General features: G+C 45.4%; 1 protein-coding gene across 3 annotated transcripts in view; it reads left to right on the forward strand.

Moving 5' to 3' along the window:
* Nucleotides 1-2,377, forward strand: part of LOC129549543 (NBPF family member NBPF4-like) — a 119,123-nt gene extending 116,746 nt beyond the window's left edge. For all 3 annotated transcript variants that reach the window (XM_088835654.1, XM_088835652.1, XM_088835653.1), the window contains one exon: nucleotides 1,259-2,377. The gene's annotated coding sequence lies outside the window, so the exon portion shown is untranslated. The remainder of the gene's footprint in view (nucleotides 1-1,258) is intronic.
* The last annotated feature ends 6,233 nt before the right edge of the window (nucleotides 2,378-8,610 follow it).

Genomic DNA, 8,610 nt, shown 5'->3' on the forward strand with positions numbered 1-8,610 from the left:
TTTCTCAATTTGGAACTAGACCGTGTTCCATATCCGGTTCTAACGCTGCTTCTTGATCTGCATACAGGTTTTTCATGAGGCAGGAAAGGTGGTCTGTTATTTCCATCTCTTTAAGAATTTTCCATAGTTTGTTGTGGTCCACACAGTCAAAGGCTTTGGCCTAGTCAAGAAAGCAGAAGTAGATGTTCTTGTGGATTTTTTTCTATCCAGTAGCTTAAAATACTAGTAGAGAATCTTTCTTTGAGAAAAGTTTGAGAAAAAGGTGATGAGATTTTAGTATAACTAAACTGAATGCTCTTTCACTTCAGAGTTTTATTTGTTGAGACGTCAACGATATTCCTAGAAATGCCTTAAAGTAGATTTTGCATGGAATAACCTTCATAACATTTTGGGGATGCAAATGGCTTGAGACAAAGTTACACTCCCTGCTCTCTTTTTCCGAGTTTTATTTTGAGTTTCCCCTCTTTCCATTCATCCCTCAGTCTCTTTGGAGCAGGATTTCCCTGGAACGCCTTATTTCCTGTTCAGGAGGATGACCAAACAGCCTCTATTAACTGTTGACTCCTCCAGATTGGAGCTTTCCTCTCCTCCTCTCCCTTCCCGCAAATATATAGGAAGGGCCTGTGGCTTGGGCTCTCAGTAACAAGTCATGTGGTTTTGGATAGTCCTTAGACCTTTGAAAACACAGCTCCTCCTCTGTAAATTATGGAAGTAGACTTGGATCCATTCTGAGGTCCCTTATTGGTGCTCACATCCAGGACTCTCCAGGACCCTGCTTCTCCTGAGAAGGCAGGGATGAAGAGGTAGAAGAGGGTGTCTTTCTCAATTGAGGATCCTCTGCTCCCATAGCTGTCTGTTTCTAACTGTGTATGAGGGATGCTCAGCACGTCCATCCCTGAACGTGTGGGAAAGCATACAGATGAAGGGGATTCAAGAGTCCAGTGACTGTTGAGGATTGAGTGGTGGGGATCCAGTTAAGACTCTGAAGCAGCTCTGAGCTGAGATATCACCAAGCACAGGTGGGGTGAGGACAGGGTTCCTGAGATGCTGCACCACAGGCTAGATGAAAGTTTAAGGAGGTATTCCTTCTCAAGCATGGATCTCACTTTCCTCTCCAGCCAGCCTGTGGCTCTCCCTTCAGCTCGTCCTGTCAACAGGAGCTCTGTCTGCCCCTGGCCCCAGTCACCATGTGGCCATCCCTTCAGGCTCAGCAGGGCCTAACGAAGACTCACGTTTCTTCTCTCTCTCTCTTTCACAGATATCAATTACTTTAGGAACTAAGAAAAGATATTGTCGATTTGAGAAACCACACTATAAAATTACCTTTTCCATTTGATGAAAAAGAATCTACAACAGCAACTCGATTTCAACCTCAGCAACACTGGAGGGATCCTTTCCTGAGAATGAACATCCCAACCAACAACCACTGTCCACACTCCAAGGGACAGAATTGATGCGAGTAATCCCAGTCCTCGGCCTCCGAATGTAATCCTCAGTAAGGTGATCAATGCTTTGATGGACACACAGTTTGGAAAGACCTTAATACTGCTCCTCTAAATAGTCGTCCTCAACACACCAGCATGGAAACAATTGGAAGAAGACAACATATCAACCCGGTCATTCTTTGCCACCAGATGGACTGTGCTCAAAGCAGACAGCATTTACTGCGCATTGTTCTTGCTGAAAGTGTTTATCCTGTGTTTAATATTGAGGTAGATATCAGATAACTACAGAATATAGACCTTTGAACTAGACAACTGGCCTGTCTTTCTTCAAACGGTCGATGTTTGCACCAAAAAGACAACAAAGAGGAGAAGAGATGTTTTAGGTCCCAAAGGACTAAAAAGATCGTGTTGCTTTATCTCTTTAGTCCTTCGGAACCTCAAACATCTCTTCACCTTCTTGTAGTTGTCTTTGACGGTCGTGACATTGACTTCTTTGCAGAGGACAGGTCAGTTGTCTACTGAAAGGTCTCCATTTTGCAGCTGTCTGATCACTGCCTCATGATTAAATTCCAGTGAACCCTTTTTGCCAAGAACACCGTCTAGTGCATGCTGTGTGTTTCTGAGTGCAGCCTGTTTGGAGGCTAAGAGTGTCCACTTCACCTGTCCCCACTATTATTATTTCAGCATTGAACACTGTTATGCAGAGGCTTATAAGATCTGTTCTTGAAAAGACAGGCTTTTGTGTGTGTAATGAGTAATTTGATTAGTGGTATTTGAGGGTGTATCAATATTGTATTCTATGGTGCTCTTTCTGTAAAAATTTTACCACCCTTTATTGATCCCTGATGCGTGTCAATTATCATATCTGTGGTATTGCCATCTTTGAACTGTGGAAAAGACAATCCCTACTCCTAACATATAATTAAAAATGTTTTTGTGTTTCACTGCAGACTTGAGCTTTTTTAAAATTCAGGGTTATAATCCATGATTTTCTTGCATTTATTTTTAATTGGAGGATAACTGTTTTCCAATGTAGTGCTGGTTTCTGCCACACCACAGTGGGAATCAAACATAAGTATAACTATGTCCCCTCCTTCTTGAATCTCCTTCCCACCCCTCCCCCATCCACAATCCATTATTAACATGATTTTTATAACATAAATACTCTTGTTTCTCATGTGCCGTGCTGTGCTTAGTTGCCAGTTGTGTCCAACTCTTTGCAACCCCATGGACTGCAGCCCACCAGGCTCCTGTGTCCATGGGGATTCTCCAGGCAAGAATACTGGAATGGGTTGCCATGCTCTACTTCAGGGGATCTTTCCATCCCAGGTGTCACCATTGCAGGCGGATTCCACCAGGGAAGCCCAAGAATACTGGAATCGGTATCGGATCCCTTCTCCAGGGAATCCTACAAAACCAGGAATCGATCCGGGGTCTTCTGAATCGCAGGCAGATTCTTCACCAGCGGAGCTACCAGGGAAGCCCCTTTGTTTCTCCTGTTCAGTTTGTATCTTAAACTCCTCTCACATCTTTTCATCTATGTTTCCCATTTGTAGTAGATTGTATCTTCTGGGTTTCTTTCTCTGTTATTTTATTTTCTTTGTGTATGCATATTTGTGTCTGTGTCTTTTGCTGGGTATTTTGGAAGGCCTGGATAGCTAGTTAGTGCACTAAAAGTTTTGACACGTTAGTCCTTTAGTATTTTGTCACATTTCTAATATTTGAAGCATATGTTTCAAATGTTATCTATCAACTTCAACTTTTTACTACTGTGATGCTGGAGGACATTATTCTGCTTTTTCTTCTGTCTTCACCTATAGTATTATTACCTTATTGTATTATTTCAACCCAATCGAATGTATACCCTTTATATGCTATATTTTTCCTACCTTTTTTTTGTTAATGTGCTCATTGGTAGGGTAGAGGTAGGAGCTGGAGCAGGGGCCCACTAGGTCTGTTCAACCCCCTGTTGGCACAGGATGGCTGTCCCACTCTCGGAGTACTAGCAGTCTCCCTGCAGAAGTTTGAGGGTGTTCCTAGGCTGCTGCCAGAGCAGGGCCGACGACACAGTGGTTTAAATCTACAATCACATATATTCAGTGATGACCAGATGTACATAACTCATAGTTTCCTGTCAGTTCTTGATGAGCAGAGTTCGTCTTTAAAGATTTCTCATGATGGACTGAGAACTCCTTAAGTTTGACTCCCAGGATTGATCTCCCTTAGAACGGACTGGTTGGATCTCCTTGCAGTCCAAGGGACTCTCAAGAGTCTTCTCCAGCACCACAGTTCAAAAGCATCATTTCTTCAGCGATCAGCTTTCTTCACAGTCCAACTCTCACATGCAAACATGACCACTGGGAAAACCATAGCCTTGACTAGACGGACCTCTGTTGGCAAAGTAATGTCTCTGCTTTTTAATATACTATCTAGGTTGGTCATAACTTTCCTTCCAAGGAGTAAGTGTCTTTTAATTTCCTGGCTGCAATCAGCATCCGCAGTGATTTTGGAGCCCAAAAAAATAAAGTCTGACACTGTTTCCACTGTTTCCCCACCTATTTCCCATGAAGTAATGGGACCAGGCTTCAGCAATATGTGAACTGTGAACTCCCAGATGTTCAAGCAGGTTTTAGAAAAGGCAGAGGCACCAGAGATCAAATTGCCAACATCCTCTTGTTCATGGAGAAAGCAAGAGAGTTCCAGAAAAACATCTATTTCTGCTTCATTGACTATGCCAAAGCCTTTGACTGTGTGGATCACAATAAACTGTGGAAAATTCTGAAAGAGTTGGGAATCCCAGACCTCCTGACCTGCCTCTTGAGAAACCTGTATGCAGGTCAGGAAGCAACAGTCAGAACTGGACATGGAACAACAGACTGGTTCCAAATAGGAAAAGGAGTACGTCAAGGTTATATATTGTCACCTTGCTTATTTAACTTATATGCAGAGTACATCAGAGGAACGCTGGGCTGGAAGAAGCAGAAGCTGGAATCAAGATTGCTGGGAGAAATATCAATAACCTCAGATATGCAGATGACACTACCCTTATGGCAGAAAGTGAAGAGGAACTCAAAAGCCTCTTGATGAAAGTGAAAGAGGAGAGTGAAAAGATTGACTTGAAGCTCAACATTCAGAAAACAAAGGTCATGGCATCTGGTCCCATCACTTCATGGGAAATCAATGGAAAAACAGTGGAAACAGTGTCAGACTTTATTTTTTTGGGCTCCAAAATCACTGCAGATGCTTACTGCAGCCATGAAATTAAAGGACGCTTACTCCTTGGAAGGAAAGTTATGACCAACCCAGATAGTATATTAAAAAGCAGAGACATTACTTTGCCAACAAAGGTCCGTCTAGTCAAGGCTATGGTTTTTCCCGTGGTCATGTATGGATGTGAGAGTTGGACTGTGAAGAAAGCTGATCGCCGAAGAATTGATGCTTTTAAACTGTGGTGCTGGAGGACTCTTGAGAGTCCCTTGGACTGCAAGGAGATCCAACCATTCCATTCTAAAGGAGATCAATCCTGGGTGTTCATTGGAAGGAATGATGCTGAAGCTGAAACTCCAATACTTTGGCCACCTCATGTGACGAGCTGACTCACTGGAAAAAACTCTGATGCTGGGAAAGGTTGGGGGCGGGAAGAAAAGGGGACGACAGAGAATGAGATGGCTGCATGGCATCACCGACTCTGTGGACATGAGTCTGAGTGAACTCCGGGAGTTGATGAGGGACAGGGAGGCGTGGCGTGCTGTGATTCATGGGGTCGCAGAGAGTCGGACACGACTGAGCGACTGAACTGAACTGAATGGGACCAGATGCCATGATCTTTGTTTTCTGAATGTTGAGCTTCAAGTCAATCTTTTCACTCTCCTCTCACTTTCATCAAGAGGCTTTTGAGTTCCTCTTCACTTTCTGCCATAAGGGTGGTGTCATCTGCATATCTGAGGTTACTGATATTTCTCCCGGCAAACTTGATTCCAGCTTGTGCTTCTTGAAGCCCAGCATTCCTCGTGATGTACTCTGCATATAAGTTAAATAAGCAGGGTGACAATATACAACCTTGACGTACTCCTTTTCCTATTTGAAACCGGTCTGTTGTTCCATGTCCAGTTCTAACTGTTGCTTCCTGACCTGCATACAGGTTTCTCAAGAGGCAGGTCAGGTGGTCTGGTATTCCCAACTCTTTCAGAATGTTCCACAGATTATTGTGATCCACACAGTCAAAGGACTCTTACATGTATGCTTACCTTCAATTTCTTCTTTCCTTCCTTGCTTTCTCTCTCCCTCGCTCTCCATCTCTCTTGGTCTATTGCTGTCCTTTTTCCCTTTAAATCATTCACTTGTTGGAGAAACTGAGTTGATTTTTCTGTCGCATTCCCACAGTCTAAACTGTATACTAGGGTGTCCTTTAATAGTGTTTCTGTCCTTCATACTTCCTTTTCGGTGGTAGAATATACAGCAGTGTTGTAACAAAAATGCAAGTCACATGTAGTTTAAAATTTTCTAGTAACTACATTGACAACTAAAATGTATAAGAGCACGATAGTGCAAATATAATCTTCTACATAGCTGATAAATCTATATACACCTTAAAGGAAACATGGGGCTTCCCAAGAACTCGCCTGCCAATGCAGGAGACACAAGAAAAGTCATCACCAGCAAAGGCAACACTATTGAAGGACAGCTAGCAGTCTTTGCCACTACACCCAAGTTAGACATGTGATGCCAAGTTCCACATTTATACTATAAATCCAAAGAACTATCAAAGACTTGATCTGCCAATGACCTGCCATGCATTCCAGTCCTGTGACCCTTGCCTTCCAGGAGACATGCAAGAAGTGAAGCCACCAGAGGTCCTTAAAACAGCAGGAAGGATGGGCCTGCACCCTTTCTTCACAGCTCCCTGTCTGCTGAGGAGGATCTGGTCCCTCCTCCACATCTACTGGAGTGTCTGGAAGGAGTCAGATATGGCCTCGTGGGCAGGGTGAAAGGCAGAAGGCCTTTCCTACAGTTGAGGAATAACCAGCGAGGGTCCCCTTGGCTCAGCACTAAGGAAAACGTGCCTAGTTAGTAGAGGACCTTGTGCCACTGCTTCTGAACACCCTGTGGGCATGGGAGCCAGCCACAGACATTTCTAGACTCATCACCTGTCCTCAGAGGGTCAGCTCAGGGGAAACAGGACCTGCTTCCCCACAATGCAGCGTGTGGTCCCCACATTGGAGCTCCTCGGCAGATCTGAAAGCACAAGACTGAGCAGCGGGGCCCTGCAGGACAGTGTGGGCAGGGGCCCGACTACCTGACCCAGGGCCCATGAAGCTGGGTCACCGTGAGGCTGGGCGTCAGTCAACACTGCAGCACCTGAGTACTTTGAATCCATGTGGTGGGAGTGGTGACTCCCTTATGCCCTCTCATGCTTAGCCTAGACTTCCTGTATTCGATTGTGATCTCCAACAGCTGTACTGACTTTACATATACTGTCCCCTTTTGTCATCCCAATTTTTCTCTGGGAACTAGGGACTAATGGCCACAGCGAGCCCACTGAAAGTCTTGTGTAAAGCAAACGGGTGATGATTTTTAAGTGACGTGCAAGAGGCCCCCAGTTGTGCTCGTGCTGAAGCCTAGTCTGTGTCTTCACAGAAGTGGTTTAGAAAGTGTGTATGTGTGTATAAATGTATGATATCTATTTACATACGTTGCCAGAGTGACATGTGGAAGGCTGACATAACTGGTGGACAGGGTCAGTGAGAGGAAATGACACCGTCTGGTTTTCCCGTGGTCATGTATGGATGTGAGAGTTGGACTGTGAAGAAGGCTGATCGCCAAAGAATTGATGCTTTTGAACTGTGGTGTTGGAGAAGACTCTTGAGAGTCCCTTGGACTGCAAGGAGATCCAACCAGCCCATTCTAAATGAGATCAATCCTGGGTGTTCATTGGAAGGACTGATGCTAAAGCTGAAACTGCAATACTTTGGCCACCTCATGCGAATAGTTGACTCACTGGAAAAGACTCTGATGCTGGGAAAGGTTGGGGGCGGGAGGAGAAGGGGACGACAGAGAATGAGATGGCTGGATGGCATCACCGACTCTATGAACATGAGTTTGAGTGAACTCCGGGAGTTGTTGTTGGACAGTGAGTCCTGGCGTGCTGTGATTCATGGGGTCGCAGAGAGTCGGACACGACTGAGCGACTGAACTGAACTGAAAGCAAAATATGTATTAAAAAATAGTTTTCTTTCCCTGCTTAGTTTCCAGTTTCTATACCAGCCTGCAGGGTGAGTGTGTAAGAATAGGAAAGACAAACTGTCACTAAAAAGCTCAGCATCTGAAGCAGAATCAAGATGCTGTAGTAGCTGGTATGGAGATCCCCTCTCCCACAAACACATCAAAAACAAATTCACATGTGGGACACTTCTTAATGGAAACTAACTGGAAACTAGCATAACTCCTGAAAACCAAAGCTGCAAGAAGGATCTACACATAACTCGGTAGGATGGGAAAGAAAAGAATCAGGTCAGGCCCTGGGCCCCTGGGAGGGATCCGCAAAGAGAAGGTCCACAAGGGTAGAACCTGGCCCTGGAGTGAGCAAGTCAAGTCACAATTTGGGCATCCCAGTCCTGGGGTCCTGCAAGGAGTGGCCCAGCCCCCTTGCCTCCTGGGAAGTCCGAGACAGAAGGTTTGGAGAAGTCTAGACTCTACTCATCAGGAGCACATCCTGGGTTGCTGACAATCAGGGTGGAGAGTCGTGCACTGTGAGCAGCCTCCCTGCTGTATTTCCCAATCCAAAGGGGCCAATGCCCTGGCTCCACTCTCTCCACACCACAGTCTGGCACAAGATCTTGGCAGAGACTCGATCTAGCTTTGCAGAGACAGACCAGGACAGCTGGGGGGTAATCCCGGAATAGCCTCAGACGCCACAGTCAGTGAGGGCTCAGAGCAACAGGAGCAGATGCAGCAAGCATTAGTGTGTGCACGGGGCGCCACAACAGGATCATGCGAGGGCCAAGGGATGATTCCTGAGCAGAAAGCCCCGAGAGAGGGCGTGACCTAACTAGGCAGAGACAGCCCAGAGGCCCTGGGGTGCGGTCCAGCTGGGGCTTCGATGGCCATCACGAACACACCACACTATGTATGTAGGGGTTTGTCTTCCAGCTTAGCACTGTATCTG

This window comes from Moschus berezovskii, chromosome 4, assembly GCF_049115385.1.
Source record: "Moschus berezovskii isolate FMDL1 chromosome 4, NW_MosBer_1.0, whole genome shotgun sequence".
NCBI classification, from domain to species: Eukaryota; Metazoa; Chordata; class Mammalia; order Artiodactyla; family Moschidae; genus Moschus; species Moschus berezovskii.